This window comes from Ochlerotatus camptorhynchus, unplaced genomic scaffold (assembly GCF_037179485.1).
Source record: "Ochlerotatus camptorhynchus isolate MF236.1 unplaced genomic scaffold, CSIRO-AGI_Acam_v1.1 ptg000036l, whole genome shotgun sequence".
NCBI lineage: Eukaryota > Metazoa > Arthropoda > Insecta > Diptera > Culicidae > Ochlerotatus > Ochlerotatus camptorhynchus.
In genome coordinates this window covers 2,454,396-2,474,126 of record NW_027040527.1, presented here as the reverse complement: position 1 = coordinate 2,474,126, position 19,731 = coordinate 2,454,396, and positions in this window count along the sequence as shown.

Genomic DNA, 19,731 nt, shown 5'->3' with positions numbered 1-19,731 from the left:
ATTAGTCCAGAAGTAAAATTTTTTAATTTAGGTGTTCCATTGTTATTTGTTGTTTTGGAGTTTGATTATTGGTATACTTCATTATTTTTTGTTTACTATTCTCTTGATTAGTTTCGCAAGCAAATCCTTATTCATGACCCCTCTATTTTTTCTCTCCAATAACCATCCAGTCACGGAACAATCATCGCTCCAGCACCTATCCGTCTGAACTGACGACGACGACGACGACCACGACGGTAAACGGCCCCCCTTGAAATGCGATCCGTGAAAATTGGAGTCAATGTTTTGCGTGCTGGTTTGAATTTCCGCGCCAAAGCCGTGGCCGTCGCTTAATTTGAGCTCTCGCCGTGTTTGATTGGAATTCCGACAGCATGATCCATGCTGCTGTTGTTGCTGCTGGAACTGCCACAGCTTCTCGTTCAACATCTCTGTAAACATCATGCTTCCCAAGCATCAACGACTTATACCTATAGGCTCTGATTGTGGTCGGTGGTTGTTGGGTACAATGTTGTTTGCGCTGTCTGTGCACGTTGACCATCAGACACAGACCCGGACGGATCGTGAAGTCTCCGGCGTGAAAGATAATTATATTCAAAGCTCTAAACTGATCTAGTAATTTTGCTGACTGGCGAGAGAACTTCATCGAACAGGCCGAAGACCGAAGTGACTGGTAATTGATATCTTTTTGTGTTACTTTATTTGCATAAATCGAAAGGGAAACACGGGGAGAAGTGGATGATGGATTACCCTCGCGGATGAGCCGGACGGTGTTGTGTCGGAGATGTTAGGAGATAGGGTCGTTCAGTCGGTTACTCAATCAGAGCAGGATCTTCTTTTCAGAAAGTGAAACGCTGTAATTTAATCAAACTGCTGTAATGGGAACGTTTCAATTAAAATTTAATTTTTATTTATTCCTTAGACGCTGATGAAGTTTCACAATTAATTAGAATTTGATTATAAACCAGCAATCATGTTGAATGCCGACAACATTGTTTCGTGTTTACCGTGCAATACCAATCGCAACGAGTTTCCACGTTTGAATATTTATGGATGACGATTATAGTTGTACAGCATTAAATTATTCATTCGTCGCCCTTAACTGTTCTTGTAGTGCCTAGAACAGCATTCATGAGCCATTCCAAGTGTCAAGAACAGACATCCACCCGCAAATCCGTTTGTTCTCACATGGAAAAAGAAAAAAAAAAATAAAGTGCTACTAGCAAGCCAATAGAACGAAAAATGATTGACAAGGAAAACGTGATCCAGTGGAAAAGCATCAACAGAACGCTACAGGCTATAATATGTACACAGTGATCGAGTTGATTCACTTTTATCCTCACCGCTTTGAAATTGTTATTATTTAAATCTATGATGTTTCAACGATCTGCCTTAGAGCAATAAGTATTGAAACTCACATAAAAATGCTGCAGTAAATATTGGAAATTCCCATTTCAAGATAACACAAAATAGACACAAATACCAGTGTCCTTGGAGGCATCTTGTGAACACCAACGGACGCAACGGCATTACACAAACTTACCATTGAATGGATCAAGCATTCAACAGCTTGCGCCCCAGCTAAGTTATAACAACGCACCTCGTTAATTAAGTTGTCAGCAGTTATTTTTTATCAGTTTCCTGACAGCAGAATAAAAACTGGCAACGACCAAGGAGCTGGGTGGCCGGAAGAAAACCATATCTGTAAATTCATTTGAAGAGCCGGCAGTGCGTTAATATAGTGGCACACTCTGTCGAATGGCAATAAAAGTGGCGCGTGCAAAATAGGCTACAATTTTATTGCAGTCTTCATCTTGTCACAGCTAAACAAAAAATGGACACATATCTTCTGTTACCATTTGAATTTCCTTCAGATTAAAATATTTTAAATGTTTTTATTGGTCTCAAAGTTGGCGAGACAACCAAAAAACTAATAAAATATTCATCGAAAGGCGTCAGTTTCCAAACGCAATCTTGTCTTTAAACAATGAGAATTCTACGGCACTACCTATTTTAACTAAATAAAGATAACCCCTGATATATTTTTTTCACATTAAACAGGATTTTTTTTCCGCCTCCTTGGGAAATAAAAATCTAACATAATACGGAATGTAATTATGTTTATTTTAAAGGGTGTGGCACTACTTCGTCATACTTCATCACTTCAGTGCACCCCCACAGCCTCGTAAATCGATAATTCGACATCCTCGTAGAATTTATTTTACATCAGCCATAATTTAACCCGAGAGTATAGAATTTTATGCATAAAAGTTGGATGTTGCTGATTGTCGTCATACGCCTCAATATGATGGAAATGAGTACCGTGTGACGAAGTAGTGCCTCATCTTCATGTGTCATCGGTAACAGAAATTGTGCCAGGACATTTCAAATGACTCGAATCTTATCTAACTAATCGTCAACAAAATGTTAGATTATAAGGGACGAAATCAAATCCAATTCAAGTAATTTCAGGAGTACCCCAAGGTTCTCCATGAGGCCCTCTGCTGTTTATATATCATTTGTCAACGAAATTTCCTCCATTCATAAAAACATAAGATTCCTTTTTTGCCGAAGACATGAAGCTTTTTTTAAAAATAAGGAACAAATAAGACATCGAGATATTCCACAAGGGAATACACAATGTCTATGTTTGGTGCACCAAAAGCCTTTTTCAACTGATGATATTATATGATAGATGATAGTGGTTTACCACCCATTGTAGCATGGAAACTAAGTCCAGTAGCAGTGGGTTCTCTTCTCTGTTTGTCGTGATCAAGTTTAATAATCTCTGATTGTCGTCATCAACATGTATAGGCATGGCAAGGTTGCCTATACACAATTGGTCAAAAAGATAAGCCCCCAAACATGAATATGCCCCAATGAGTGGGGAGAAGAGCCCACCCTTTATCCACGAAATGAGCACTCTCCCACAACAGTATTGAGGACCAACGGACGATTCAGGCAGACGACCTGTATTGTTGGCAGCTGCGTGTTGTCTGGTCAACTTCCAAGATGGCGCCGGCAAAATGGCCGCAATACGTTCTCCTATAGCCCGATTTCACCGAATTTCCTTCCCAAAATGTAGACGGACTATCGGCGTCTTACAGAGATACCGACGTGCTTCGTCTAGCACTCGGCTTAGGCTATTGCTGTGGAATATATACAACCAAGGTTGCAAATACTCATTTCAGCTAAAACAATGTTTTTTTAATTATGAAATAATTAGATGCCATGATCATATTTTGAATTGGTAGTATACAAGAAGAGGTTACAAAGAATGTGTTTGACATATTAAACCTGTTTATTTCACTTCATGAGAGTCACAATCAGCGATTTTTCACACACTCACTCACTCACTCAGCGATCAGCAAATCGTTGATTGTGACTCATAGAAAGCAAAATTTACAGGTTTTATGTTTCAAACGCATACCTTGTAACCTCTTCTTGTAGGTTACAAGTAAAACATGTCATCATACGTAAACGAAAAGGCCCGAATATGGACCTATTTTCGGGGTATATAAGGTATATAAGTGGTAATTGGTACACCTCTATAATGTCTCTCTCATATGCCACTAACTCTATTTAAAAGGAATGAATGTTGTTACTTTTTCTTATAATCTTCGCGCTGACACCAGACGCTGACGGCTTTGACTTTGACTTTGACAATAGCTAACTGTGTTTAACAAAGCGTAAAATTAGGCTATAGATTTCTTTTACGTACTACTACTATAACTGACCGTACTTTTAATTATTTGTGACCGTCCAACTATAGACTAACTGAAAGAAAGCACTACATACAAACCAAAAATCTTTTACAATGAATGTCACAACCCTGCAGGATGTGGCGCACCTCTCGAACTTCATCAACCTTGACTTCGAACAACGCCCAGCTCCGACCCTGGCTCTCGAACTGTCAACCGCTGCGACGGTGACGTGGCATTGTCATCGTAATAAATAAGACTTGTGATCTTAAAGTGAACGTGGATAGGTGAGTTAGAAAAGAAATGTTCTTTAAATTAGAGCAGTAATTAATTGCTAATTAACTTAAATATAGCTTAATATTATTGTGGTCAGTGCCCAGTTTAACTATTATACCGATTAGCCTACAAAACATACACAAAGTACAGGTAAACACGAATGTTAAAACATGCACAACTTAACCTAATTCTAAAACAGTTCCCCACAGTAATTACACGTATTACACGAATAGTACGGATGATTTGCGCAAGTACGGACAAATTCGTTGCAAGCAAAGACTAAACGTAAGTACACACATACATTTCGAAAGCAAAACAGATTCGTATAAAATCTTAAGCGCTAAAGTAGTAAACGTCGTTCAAATAATTATTTCCTCCTATATATACTACACATTATGCTAAGAATTGAACGTAACCTAATTCGAATATGTATTTATTCTGTCCAAGGAATTTTATAACATCCTGCGAAATAAACGGTGTTACAGAATCGGAAATTTGCCTGTTTGTCTGGTTGCTTGCACAACAATGAATGTTAGTTCCGTTTCCTATCATCCTCTATTCATGAACATCACAACGAATGTTAGAAATTGACCATGCAGGCGATGTAATGGTTTTTTGTCTTTTTTATTTCGTGTTCTATCTACGCTTTCGACTATACCAGTAAGCTTGTAGAACGACGCACATTGTAGAACATTGTAGACCAACGCACACACTTGCTTCGAATCTTTCCAGCAGAAAAAGCATACGAAGTCGAGTATGCGAGAAAATGAGCGCTTCATGTTTGCTTTTAGGCTATCTACATTCAGAAGCATGGAGAGAGCAGTGGAAAAAGCACAGGTCTGATAATCACAACGATGGTGGTTCGAGTCCAGTCGGCAATCTGATTCCTATTTTTTTCGACATAACTAATTTACCTCACTAATACACTCTACATTTTTCGGTCTCCAATTTTCTTGCATTGGACCGCAGCTAGGTATATCGCATCCTCGGTTCATGCGGTCTCAACTAACATCCTCTGATGATGAATCCCACATAATTGTAAGCGAATCTTACATCCCCCGGTTGGGTGTACCTTATGGGATTTTCACTAATGGGGGCTGTGCTGGATTATCTCATTTCCTTCAATATATAAAGCTATACCGTCTTGGACAAAGCTGTTGTACTGGGATAGACGAACAAGCCTGTGTCATTGGATTCAGGTTTAATTGGGAACTACGCCGCTAGAGACGCTTCACTTTTGGATGGTGATCATATTACTTCAAAACTCTTGCACTACGCAGCGCTAGTGTGTATGTGAACTTCCTATATAAACTGTGTTTCGAGAACCTGGATGTATATAAGTTGTTCAGGTAACCAAGTGTTTTCGGATGGTCATCATACTATTTCAGAACTCTCTCACTACGCTTTGCTGATGTGCAAATGAACTTTCTTAATATGTTATGTCTCGAAAGCTTGTCCATAAAATATGTTGTTGTGCAATGTGAGAACAGGAACCGTGAAAGGGATGACGTGTACAGAGACTAAAAACCGATTTCGGACACCATTTTTAAATCCAAGATGGCGGTCAAATAGGGTTCTCAATCATGTTTTGCTCTAACATGAAAGGGTCTCTGATGATGAAGCCGTTGGTTTTCAACAATGTCGCGAATCCAAGGATCTACAAGAAAGGTTGGATGACCTGAGAAGTATTTGAGGACTGCACTCAACCGGGGGATGTAAGATTCGCTTACAATTATGTGGGATTCATCATCAGAGGATGTTAGTGGAGACCGCATGAACCGAGGATGCGATATACCTAGCTGCGGTCCAATGCAAGAAAATTGGAGACCGAAAAATGTAGAGTGTATTAGTGAGGTAAATTAGTTATGCCGAAAAAAATAGGAATCAGATTGCCGACTGGACTCGAACCACCATCGTTGTGATTATCAGACCTGTGCTTTCTCCACTGCTCTCTCCATGCAAACATGAAGCGCTCATTTTTTCGCATACTCGACTTCGTATGATTTTTCTGCTAGAGAGATTCGAGGCAAGTGTGTGCGTCGTTCTACAGCTTACTGGTATAGTCGAAAGCGTAGATAGAACACAAAATAAAAAAGACAAAACACCATTACATCGCCTGCATGGTCAATTTCTAACATTCGTTGCGATGTTCATGAACAAAGGATGATAGGAAACGGAACTAACATTCATTGTAATAGATTTTTGGTTTGCGTGTGGATAAACGACTGCTTCTCTCCACATAATGCTTTTATACATACCACCAAATTGCCGGTGCCAGTGACGAATTTGCCATCTTGCTCAATGATACGCTATACACAATAAATTATACGCAATATGCTTGGTAAGCCTTATTCTGGAATATTAATGCGATGCAAGATTTTGAGCTCCACAATACCCTAAAACAATAATTAGACAAAATTCATGTTCCTAGTGGATTATCGTCAAACCTCCTCCGTAAACGGTCCATGTTTACTGTGCTGAACTGATAAAAGGCCGACCATAGCCAATAAATGTCCATTCGAAAGCCAATTGCCACCCTTTTGGACCCCAAAATGGCACAAGACATCAATTTTGGGCCTATTCACGTCCGTAATAATTTACGTGAAAACAAAGGCCACCATCTTGGATTGAAAAATGACGCCTGAAATCGATATTTATTTATTTTCTTGAATGATGTCCGCCATCTTTGATTCCAACATGGCGTCTGGAATCGATATCCAGCCTCTACACGTCATCCTATCTCCGGCAATACACACAGTGTAGGGTACTTGACAGCTTTTCGTGAACTGATGGCCTTCATCTTGGATTCCAAAATGTAGTCAGGAATCGATTTTCGGCCTCTACACATCATTTTTCCGGTTTCTGTTCTCACATTGCACCTTCTCTATGGCCAGGATTTTGACATACAGCTTATACAGGAAGTTCATGTGCACACTAGCGCTGCGTAGTGAGACAGTTCTGAACTAATATGGTCCAAAAGGTCTTGGTCACTTGAACAGCTTTGCTGAAGACAGAAACATTCGGTATGGCCAGAATCACGAAATATTCTATGTTGGACCTAAGATCCATATATTATAGCTCCCGTCATAAGTAACATAAAAGTGAAGCGCCTCTATCGGCGTAGTTCTCAATTAAACCTGAATCCAATGACACAGGCTTGTTAGTCTATTTCAGTACAACCACTTTGTCGAAGACAGTATAGGTTTATATATTGAAACAAATGAGATAATTCAGCACAGCCCCCATTAGTGAAAATCCCATAAGCTATGGGTATCCTTATTCGCGAATAGCCTGGTAATAAGGATCGGGAAATAAGGGATACCGGCAATAAGCAATCTGGAAATAAGGATTCCTAACTGTATATGATCACTATATGAGCACCGTAATTCAAACTCAGGACACCCACCCAAAAACAGAAGAAGCACCAAGTATGATAGTAGGGGTCATCATCCTTATTATCCTCATTCTAATAATGAAAACCGGACGGATCATCCGGAAGACGCTAAACAAAACGAAGGCCTAAGCAAGGGATAAAAACTTCCCAGTCAAGCGGAAGTATCAAAAAGACGAAGAATTTTCCTTACTAGAGAGTTGTATAGATTTTTCTCCTTTAGCTTACTTAAATCTTTGGTTTTTATTCGTTAGGTAGGTTCCGATTCAACACATTGTAGTTTCATTTTTATACCTATGATCTTGACTTTTTTATCTAGGGGATGAGTACTTAAGGGGGTTAGATTTTGATAAGTTCTTTAGTGGGAATGACACTGATGAAGACTGCACATTGTAGTCGAAATACGTATCTGTCATGGATACCAAAATTAATTAAGTGGAATTAAATGGAAGATAACCTTTTTTGCAGTTTTATTATAAAGAAGAACATGTTTTACTGAAGAAATTTATTATAATTAACCCCCAGTGGTCTCAAAAGACAATACGTTTAAGGGACCACTTCAAATAAATCAAAAAAATAATAAAAAATTAAACTACCAACCTTTTTGACACAGCCTCGATGGACATTTTTTGATGATAATAACGGTTACGGGGAAACCGTGAAAGGGAAACATTAATCACACTTTTATGTATATTTAAGGAAAGTCCATTTTCAGCTACAATCATCAATATAATTCTCAAATGACAACTGTGAATAGAATGAACGGGATTGACAGACGTCTAAAATATAAGAATTATCAGAAAAATAATATCAAAAACACTAGCGTGCACAGGCATCTGTTTAGGAGGGGCAATTTTTTTCTATGGTGCATTTAATCTGCAGATGGGGAGTACTCCAAAGTGCGTGGGAGATGGTGCTGTCCACCCACCACTGATTCCCTACTGTTTAATTTAGCTAATTTTATTTATTTTTTGCTCCGGTGGTGGTTCATCATCTTCAATGCAAACTGCTTTCAGACAGCCAATGGAATTTGGCAATTTAATCCCATCCGTCGTGAACCGTCCCAAAGTACCGCCAGTCGGGGTGACAGAAAATGATTCCGAGCATGCAACATGTTTTAAAGATGATATATAGGACAAACCCGAATTTATTGCAACGCACATAAACAGCTGTTATTTTTTAACTACAGTAAAAAATGACTTGAAATTTTCAGAGAAGATTCTTAGACGATTTTTTGTTAGTAAGACCAAGTTTCAATGGCAAACTAATGCCCACTTTTCAAGGGTATCTCAAGGGAATACAAAAGCTGATTTTAAACTTTGTACAGTTGCGAAAAAGTACATCCTCAGAATTCCATGAGGTTCTTTTCGAAATTTTTAGAACTCTGTGAGCTCTTTTGAAATTCTTCTCAGAAGTTCTCTGGAATTATTTTTAGATCTCTTCTTGACTTTTACTCTGAACACCTTGCAACTGAAATTCGCTTAGAGTTTCAAAAAAAAAACTATTCCCGGTTAGAGCTAGAGATTATCAGTACTCCCTTGAAATTTTCCTAAAAATCCCATTGGAATTTCACTCAAAATTTAATTTTCTATGTATTCTGCAGGATTCACTAGAAATTAGAAGAATTTCCAGAATTTTCTTGGAATACTCCCCAGGAATCCTTTGGAACTGTCCTCAGGATTCAGCATCCTTGAGGTTCTTCTCGGATTTTTTCAGAACTCTTCTAAGAGCTCTTTTGAAATTCTTCTCAGAAGTCCACTGGGATTATATTTAGAAATCTTCATGATTTTTTCTCAGAACACATAGGAACTGAACGAGCTAAAAATTATCCTCGGCATTTGCTTGAAATTTTGCTTAAAATTCCTTTGGAATTTCACTCAAATTTTCTTTGAATTCTCCCCAGAAATATTTTGGAACTGTCATAAGAATTCAATATCGTTGAGGTTCTTCTCGGAATATTTTAGAACTTTTTTTTCAAAACAGCAGGGTGGCCAGTGAATTTTCATTTTGAAATTCCCGGTTTTTCCCGGTTTTCCCGGTTTAAATCTAACAAAAAATCCCGGTTGTTAATATAAAACAAAAAAACAAAACAAACAAAAAAAAGATTACCAAGATTCTAAGGGCTTTAAAATTTGAGTAGTGTCTGAAACTGGAACTTTTTTTTTTCAAAATTTGTGATTAATGACAATCTTTGTGATGCAAGATTTGGAGTAAAAATAATTGAAATGTGAGATTTTGAAAAATTTTCAATATTTAAGATATGAAAAATTAAATAAATATCATACTTATGAGTCGTGGAGTCATAATTGTCGCGCTCTGAGACTTGGAAGCATTTTAAAGGTTATAACAAATTACATAACAATCAATAGAATCTAACGGACAAACCCTGGAATGTTTAGTAAATTTTAACAGAATTCACAGTGTTGATATCAAACAAATATTGAGAAAGATTCCCACACAGTTTTCGAAGGAAAAGTTTTAAGCAGATTTCCAGAATTATTCTGACATGAAAACCCTAGTAATTGTTAGATGAATTTGGAAGGATTTCTGTGGAGAAGAATGCAAATTCTAAATTAAATTGTTAGGTAATTTTAGAAGATTTAAAAAGGAGTTGTCAAAAACAAAACATTGTGGAAAGTTCCTGATGATATTTGTATGGGTATCGTGACGAAAATTAGAGATGAATTATAAGAAGAATTCTAAGAGAATTTCAGCTGTTTTGAATAGAGTTAAAAGAAATTATTGAAAATATTTTCAAAGGAATCAAAGTCTTCGGATAGGCTTAAGGGAATTCTAAGAAGCATTTCAATTAAATTCTTAGAAGGGGTTGCAAGGAAATTCCAAAAAGAATTCAACGGCAACTATTACGCGGTGTGTTTTATGGTTTATTTAAGAACAATTTCAAGATAATTCAGAGCAGAATTCCAAGTTAATTCTGGAACTCATGTCATGAGAATTTTGAACAACGAAAAATTAAACCCCCAGAAAAGAATAATTCAGTTTCGGTTTTTACAAATAGGGTTAACTACCCCATTTCCGGCCTATTAAGCACAACCCGCACTTAGTCTTTCTTAATCTAGCGCAGTTTAGCACCAAACGGATTGTTATTAATACTGATGGCCTCCAAATTTATTTACCTTTCCGTATGTACCGTAAGATTTGATAAAGAGAAACCAATCGTTGAGATATTGTCAAAAGTATAACACTGCTTCTTGACGCCAAACTCGGCCTTTGGATTCTAAACTCGGCCTAACGCATTGAAACACCATTGAAACGCCAATGAATTCACTTCGGCCTATCGGATGAAGATAAAAATTGATTCAGTCGGAGCGCTTCTTTTGTTTTTGGGAATAATGGGTGCAAACCTTCATATCACGCGTTCTCATTGACTTCGTTCCGTAGCTTATTAACTAAAGTATCGTACCAAACGCATAATTGACTTGTTAACTCAGAAATCATGGATTTATTTAAAGTTTTCTGCTCGATAGGCCCAAAATGGGCGATTAGGCCGAAGTAGTTATATACCATATGTGTTTCCAAAGTCCAGCATCTTCAATATTTTCTTTTGAGGACCATGCACTTTACATCTGAAATTGAGACGACAAAAATAAATTTACAATATTGCTGAGTGATTAAGTTCTAAAAACAATAACACGGGAAACTGAAGAAAATTATACAGCAAATAGAGCAAGACATTCATTTTGTAAAGGATCACTCTGTTTTAATGATTTATTCTGAAATTCTGATGTAAAAATTTGTTCCTATGGTATGGTTAATTAATTTTCCCGGTTCTCTCGCTGGATTCCCGGGTTTTTCCCGGTTACTTTTCAAATTCCCGGATATTTCCCGGTATTCCAGGTTTTCCCGGTTTGCTGGCCACCTAGAGAACACCTTGGAATTGAAATTCCCCTAAAGTTTCAGAAAAATTTCCTCTGTATTCTCCAAAAATTCTTCTCAAAATGCGCTTGAAGTTATCCTCGGAACTCCCTAGAAATTTTTCTCAACATCCCTTTGGAATTTCATTCTAAATTTGACTCTCTCGGTATTCTTATCTTGGAACTATCTGCAGAATTCACTAGAAATTATTCGCAGATTTTTTATGGACTCATCCCCAGATAGCTTTTCTTTTAGAACTGTCGTCAGAATTCAATAACCTTGAGGTTCTTCTCGGAAGTCAAGTTTAAGTTGTCCGGCCATTCACCAAAACGTTGTAGTTTTTCTACCAGAAATGTTCAATAAAGCTTGCCCCTCCATTCACCAGAACTGTGCAGGAATTTATAATTCAGCTGGCCTCCCATGCAGCAGATTGTTGCAAAACTTACACCAGAAATTTTCAAAAACAAACTTGCCCCCATAAAATTTTACACCAGAAAATTTCAACTGATCAGAACGATGCAAATGTTTCACCGTTAATGTTAGCTTCTCCAATCTTCTGATTGGTGCAGATTTCCTTATAGCTTGCTTGTCCTATCATTAGAATGGTGCAGGTTTTCTTCCTAATAAAGTTTGTCTCTATTTTAGACTTTTCATCATAAATTGCCAGTAAAACAGCTTCCCTCCAATCATCAGAATTGTGCAAATTTTACACTAGCAATTATTATTAAAGTTTGTTTCTATATTCAGCAGTTCAGATTTTCCACCAGAAATTTTCAATATTGCTTAATTTTAAATAAAGCTTGTGCCATCATTTATCAGACCAGTGCAAGTTTCCACCAGAAATATTCCGTTAATTTTATTTATCAGAGCAATGCAAATTTTGCACCAAATTTTTTTAATAAAGCCTGCTCCTCCATTCACCAGAACGGTGCACCATAAATTATCAGTGAAGTTTGTTTCACCATGCACCTTTGTGGTGCAATTTGCAAGCTTTGTCTCTTCATGAACCAGAATGGTGCAAATTTTCCACCATAAATTTTCAATTGATGCAAATTATGCACCAGAAAAATTAATAAACCTTGCTTCTACATTCACCACAGTGTTGCGAACTTTCCACCAGAAATTTTCAGTAAAATGTGCTCCTCCAAATTTTTAGCGTGATTCAATTTTTACACCAAAGTTTATTCATTTTGATTAGTCCCTCCATGCCCCTCCTCGATGATATTTTTGCATCGAAAATATTCAATAAAAAACTTTTTATGGGGCAATTGTCCCACCTTGCCCCACCCTGTGCACGCCAGTATTCAAAAATCGAAAATGCTTAATCACGCTGAATGATCACAACTCATTTTAGATTTCATCCTATTTTTGAATGGTACCATCGAGTATGATCGCTAGCAATTTTCCCGACTAAACTGTTCTTTGATGTGTAATTGGATATAAAAACAGTACTCAGTCATGCTATTTTTTGTTTGTTTCGTAACTATCATTATCAGATCCAATGTTGTTGAAGCCTGCAACATTGTCCATCGGCTAATTGATAATTAGCGACACCAGAATTTCATACGTAATCACCCACCGCACGTTTCAAATCAATAATTCTCTTGAACGTCGTCCTCGTCTCCATTCCACCTTCCCCGAAATCCAAATCTCGATTCAATAATCTCACAATCTGCTCCTACAGCTACTTTTTTCACACGACTTAGTGCCGTCGTCTCGTCGTTGTGCGGTCGGTCACCGATCCAAAAGTGGCTGCAGTTCGTCGTCATCCAGCATCGATATCATTAGCCAAACTACAAGACACGCATCTGCAACACCATACCTACGATCGGGCGGCTCATCATAATCGTCTTGATCATCATCACCATAAACAAGCTCGGATTCGCTCTCCACCGCTACCACCTCTCCATCAGCCGCCGCAGATTGCACCTAATTCAGTGCCAGCCAGCGGTCCAACCGGTAGCATCATTCTATTAATCAACACGACTCTGCTGGCATTTTCCTCCCCGCATGTCCCTCTGTTTTGACTCTAACATTTGAACTAAAACGCATGTTTTCTACTACCACCGATATGATTTTCCTCCTCTGCCCCTGCTGAATGATTCAAGAACGACGAAGCCAGCGGACTTGAGGTAGCAGCAACCGTGAAGCCATTACATAAACTTTACAAGATGCGATCGAGCCTTCCCACCTTGTGGAGCTTAGGCTCCAATCAACCCACGCCGTGTACCTGTCCAACCAATATCATATCATGCCTTGGATGCTACCAGGAAAGGTGCCGATGATATGGGATTATAATTTTTCCCTCAAATTAATTTACAGCCATCGAAGGTTTTGATATATGGCCGCACCGATCTACTCTAGGCAAAAAGGTGCTTGAGAGCTCTTCTGCCGCGGTGAACTACCGTTTGCTGGGTCAGGATGGGCTGAGATTTGATCGCGCACTGTAGATCATTCGCAACTGTACGTGTGTAATTTATCGGTACAAGAAGCGATCCCGTTGGTCAGTTGGTGTTGAAAAGGCTCCTTTACTACACGGAAAAGGCCGACCCAATACTTTCGAAACATAAATATGAACAATCGATGATTTATTCCTACAAACCAAATCCAAAACCACACAGCACAATTGCGCGTGCAAAAAATTGGCAATCCACATCCAGTTAGGCAATCGACCGCCACGTGACAAACGGATCAAGTCCAATCAAAATGCCACCGAAAATCCTGATGCGTTCCCACCGAACCGGGTGACCTCTTTTCGCACTCGACGGTGCACTTGGAGAAGTAGGTACCCACCGTCCCACCCCAAGAGGATAAGCGTGATTCAAATGGTTCAACATGCACGACTCGCTTCGCGGAGACTACCGAATGGGACTATGTTGCATCAGTCAGGTCTCTCCGCGAGCGTGTGCTTTTCGGTGATAAATGACTTTTAGATAATCTGACCGCGCGGCGGTCACACTCTGACTGGGTACGTACCCTACCCAACATGAGTCAGAGTCCTCAGGTAGTGTAGCGCGGTGCAAACCTTTGCTACTGATCGTTTTTATTTATCGTTCATCGATAGGCTCGTGTCGTATGCAAAGTCGTTTACATAGTTTTTTTTTTATTTTTCGGTGTTTCGAGCTGGAAGGCTTTGTTCTGCTCCTCACTTCCCTTGAGCCAACCTCGCAACCATACAAGCGGGGAGCATTGGAAAGGTGCTGCCGCAGTGAAGATTCCTTTCTCTTGCGGTCTTGGTACCTATAGAGATGAAGATGGCCATGGGCATACAACAGTTTCTGGTAATCGGTCATTCAAGGAGGAACAAGTCCCGCCGAGATAACGATTTCCTTGTAGATACAATGCTCACTTTACAAGTACGCATGGTGCATTACGGTTGTGAGCTGCTGGGTTTCAGGTAGAGCGGAAAGCCAATTGTGTTTTGTTAGCTGAATAATGTCTTAATGCCATTTGGAGAATGTCTACGGTTGAAACAAAATTCGTAAAATTTTAATTAATGATGTTCATATTTTTCATGTTTTTTTAATGTTTCTCATAGTGAGTCGCAACCGACCAAAGTTTAAGAACCACTGGTCTAAGCTCTATATTCAAGACACAATTTTTAAATTATGTGTCATATTTTATCCATTCAAATCGGCAAACATCATTTCCATCGCAAATTATTGACCACTTATGGCCCGTAAACCAACATGTCATAAATTCTGATTCTAATCACCCACGGTAAATTGGTTGCACAAAACATGCAGTGACATTCTCGATGCAAACAAGCACGTGTGGACCCCCCTAGAGGCGATTTTAATGACCATCGTTGACAATTTACCTGATAACCAATCTACATATTCAAATCTGATCCACTGTCTCATCATCAGCAGTAGCCGCAGTGAATCATCTTCTATTTTTGATCATCTCAATCTAAAAAGTTGTGGGAATTTCAGTTTCCTTGGGTGTGACATTTCAGCAAATAAACTGCCTCCGGCTTTGAGCTCTGCACCGCTGGATTTTGCACAATGAGATTTGCGAAAAAAAAGAAAACTGGAGCAACTAAAAGTCCTTCAAAAGTGTTATCGCACCATACTCATCCATACTCAGCGCACCACAGAAGGGAAAGTGACGGTGAATCCTTATGGTTTCTTTTTGTTGTCTGCGCTGTTAAATGCTCAATCTTGTTTACATGAAGTTATTAAATCAAATTTAAAAGATGAATTACTTGTGGCTTTTTTGGGGTTTCTTATTAACGATTTTCTTGTTTTCTGCGGTCTGAGGAGATCTTCATAGTCAGTTCAGTCTCATTAGGTACGCATGCGGAGGGGAGGGATTTCAAGTTGTTCTGGTGGTTACGGGTGGCGTGGAACGGAGTCTCGCTTCGACACCGTTGTGGCGTGAATCTGTAAAACAGGCTCGGTATGTCCAGCAACTGCAGAAGACATTGAGTAAGCGAAGAGAAATAAGCCACTCGGGATTGCACACCGAAGCGCGTGGGGTAAAAGCTGGTAGTCATGCATTTTGGGGCTATATTAAGGATCGGATGTGATAATGGTATTACGGGCTTTGAACTCGTTTGGTTTATGGAGCATCGATTTTGCCATTGCCGTAAAATTGTGCCAGCGAAGACAAGGGCAGAAGCAGGAACTTGGTGGAGCGACAGAGGGTGGCATTTAATGGTGGAATCAGATGTTCGCATTCGGATGGTTTTGCTTATTCTGAGAGAGGTGCCCGGACGAACAAGTTGCGTAACCTGCTCTCGTGACATTTCGAATCTGGGATGAAAGTGAAAGAAGCCTCAGAATGATCCCGCACCGTGCCTTGCCCTCACAGGGGCCAACAGTTGGTGGAATTGGCTCGTGCGAACTAGTTTAAGTGATTAAGCAGCTTATAAATTTTGACAGTTCCTTTTTAGGCTTGAAGTGAAGCCGGCGGGCTAGCCTCTTCCATGCTCTTGCGTGCACAAATGAGACCATCAAGAACACAATGGACCCCGATTTGCAGAAGGACGATCGGTTTCTCAGGAGGCATGCCAGTGGAACATAATTGGAGGCACTTTATTGGGTTACTTTTGACATTCTGAACCTGTTTGCTGATAAATTTAATTCATTTACGGCTACGGCATGTGAGAATCGAAAGTAACGGATTTCTTTGTACAGCAGATGGCCATCGTTCAAGTTAGAGCGGATAATGGATATGCAAATCGGACGACAAGTGGCAAGTTGCACGGTAGCATCCCTACTTTTGAATTTACTGGAATTTGTATTTGTCCAGTTAAATTTAACCCAGAGTTAAAATTAGTTTGAAACTTATACACGCTGTAAAAATTAAGCATTCATTGAGAGTTCTTAATGCTTAGCACTCTATATTATACCGAAGTAGAATACATTAACATTAAGGATTAAAGGCTGTCAAATAATGATTAAAATATGATATTCAATGATTATTAAATGTGAATAATAAATAAATTTAATATCTCAAGAATTAATGATTGTGATTAATGAATAGACCCAAAATTTACAATGATTTATGATTAAAACACTATTGTGCGATTTATGGGCTTAGGGATAAAGGTTGAAAGACAGAAGTCGAACGACAGAAAGTCTAAAGGCAGAAGGTCGAAAGACAGAAGGTCGATAGACAGAAGATCGAGAAACAGAAAGTTGAAAGACAGAAGGTCAAGAGGCAGAAAGTTGAAAGACAGAAGGTCGATAGACAGAAGGTCGAAAGACAGAAGATCGAAATACAGAAGGTTAAATGACAGAAGGTCAAAAAACAGGAAATCGAAAGATAGAAGGTCGAAAGATAGAAAATCGAAACACAGAAGATCGAATGACAGAAGGCCAATATACAGAAGATGCGTGCTACCCTCAGGTGTAACTTCCATACCAAATCTTTATTTGGATAGTTTTCCATAAGATCAGTGCCTTAGCATTGTACAAAAGTTGACATTTCATCAATCAACGTTGATTACAAAAACTTGATGAAAATTGGCTTATATTAACACGTGTGTGTAAGACCGTCACCCCTTGGGGTAAGACCTTCATCCAAAAGGATAAGACTGAAACTCTTCATCTTAGCTCTGTTTTTACCTTTTTTTTCTCTTCGAAATGACGTAACGACTTGCTGGGGGAGGGGCTCAGCCCTCTGTAACTTATTGTGATATGAAAAAAAAAAAAATAAAAGCGTTCTCATATCACTTGAAAACCCTACTATGAAAATTAGGTATTAGGTAGCGGTACATTTGAACCAGCCCTCAAGGAAGATCTACTAGATGACCAAAAACCCAGATTGACTATGAACTGTCCTGTAGTTTAAGGATTTTTGTTATGTGTCAAAAACCACGAGATTGTCATTTGGTTCTTCTTTTTAGTTTAGACCCCGAATGAAAAGAAAATTGAAATATGTTCAATGTTTATTTGTAATATTCAAATAATTCTGTCTTAACATGACTTCAATGATACAAAAAACTCAAGTAAAATACTTATTGATAACAAAACATACAAACAACGTTGAAATCTTGCAACATTATGTGTTGATCAATTTTTTACATGAAGTACAAGTTGTCCATCCTTTTTCAATTGCAGAACTCGAGAAACAAACGCCGCATATATCGCATAATGAATCCACCACATTACTGTTGATCGTTTGGCGCTTTGATGATCTTTTGGTTGGTGGTTTATGGCCTTTCTTGATGGATGAAATATCCGTGGTAGCTTGTGCATCAATTAAACCTTGACGATGACGATCTGAAGTTATCTCCGCAGTCTTTTCTGCTTGACGTTTTCCCTTTGTAGCACGTGGAGTGTTCATTTTTGGTAGTGGCAGTATTTTCTCTGGAGAAATCGTGAAGGAAGACTCTGCAGACTGCTGAGTCTGACTTAAATCCATAGTGTCATCACCATCACCAGCCACCTGTAATCAGTAAATCCAAACACATTAAGCAACTAACGATACAGACAAAATGGTTGCTACAACTACCATGACAAAATCGCTCTGTAACATAGTTCGATCGGAGTTGTAGAAGGGTAATGATATATTGCTTGCCTGCTTTGTTGCAATATACACGGATGAGGACATAGCTTGATCTGAATCGATAAAAGACATAACACAAAAAATCCCACTAACACACGTGTATCATCTTCGGCTTTACTTCGTGAAGCAGTTTGCCAACAATTTGCTCGTTTCCTTCTACCTCCCCGAGTGAGCTGTGTCATGAAAAAAACCCGAATTTATCCACCTATGCACAGTGGTTTAAAAGTGCAAATTCGTGAACTTAATTGTTTTCTGAGATGTACGTACGTTTTAGCATTAAGGTGTCTTCAAAAGATTTTCATAGTTCTGGATTCCGCACCTTTTGGAATATTCACCTTAATTTTTCTTAAGGTGCAACTGCACTTCAAAAAACTAACTTTTTTATATTAACAGATATCGAGATGATGTCTTGTACAAATTTGTAGGGCTTTCAATTTCAAGAAACTTTGCTGAAGACATCAAGTTGCCATGACTTCATTGTATGAAGATATAAGAGATTATTTGCCAGTTGCACCTTAAAATCAGTTGTTTGAGTTTTTCTATGTCTTATTCACGTTGTATCTCTTTGGTGTATTCTGCAAAGTTTTAGATAATATCTAAACACACAACTTTTCTCAAGACACCAAAGTGCTATGATTTGATTAACGAGAGATACAGTGATTTTTAAGCAAAAATCACCCTTTTTCAAAAAGCTATAACTAAGCTGGCCGCAAATTGCCGCACTTGCAACAAGTTTCATTTGAAAGCTCAGAATTTGTATTTGAAATGTTGTGGAGATCATTAGTATCCGTTAGTATCCTGGAAACTGTGGTGGATTTTAGTAAACAAAGATTTAAGATTTTTGTATGGGGCTATTCAAGTAAAAACGATATTTTGCTAACTAACAATGGTCTTGATTTTTTGTTTAATTTCTAGTTTGTTTTTACTTATTCTAAAGTAACTTAAAAGTAAAATAACATGTTAAACTAATCCAAACATAAAACCAAAGTAACAATTAAAAAATTCTGATAAACAAATTAAACTTCAAAATCATCTGAAACATCATGTTCCTCCTCCGAATCCATTTCTTCTCCATCATCTAAGCTCAACAAGAACTTTGCGTCTTGAGACAAATTTTTTGTCTCCTTTTTGGGGCTTTTCCGCATGCTTGAGATTAGTGGATCTGAAGACACTAGCAAACGGCGAATCAAATCAAGATTCAACATCGTTCTGGAACATTTTCTAGTGTGGTCTCGGCGGTATCGTTTGAGGTCTTTATTCCTCGATTCCTGTGCTTCTTCGGAAAGCTGATAGGAACCGTGAAATGATTGATGACCTGGGCACCATGAATCAGGATTTTATGCACTGAAGCTGGCATGTAGTACCAGGGGTATAGGTCCACTAGATACTTTGCTGTTTCAATGCAATAACTAGAAAACAGTTCCGTGTTGATTTTGTGCCCTTACGCTAATACCTAAGAATATTGTATTGTTT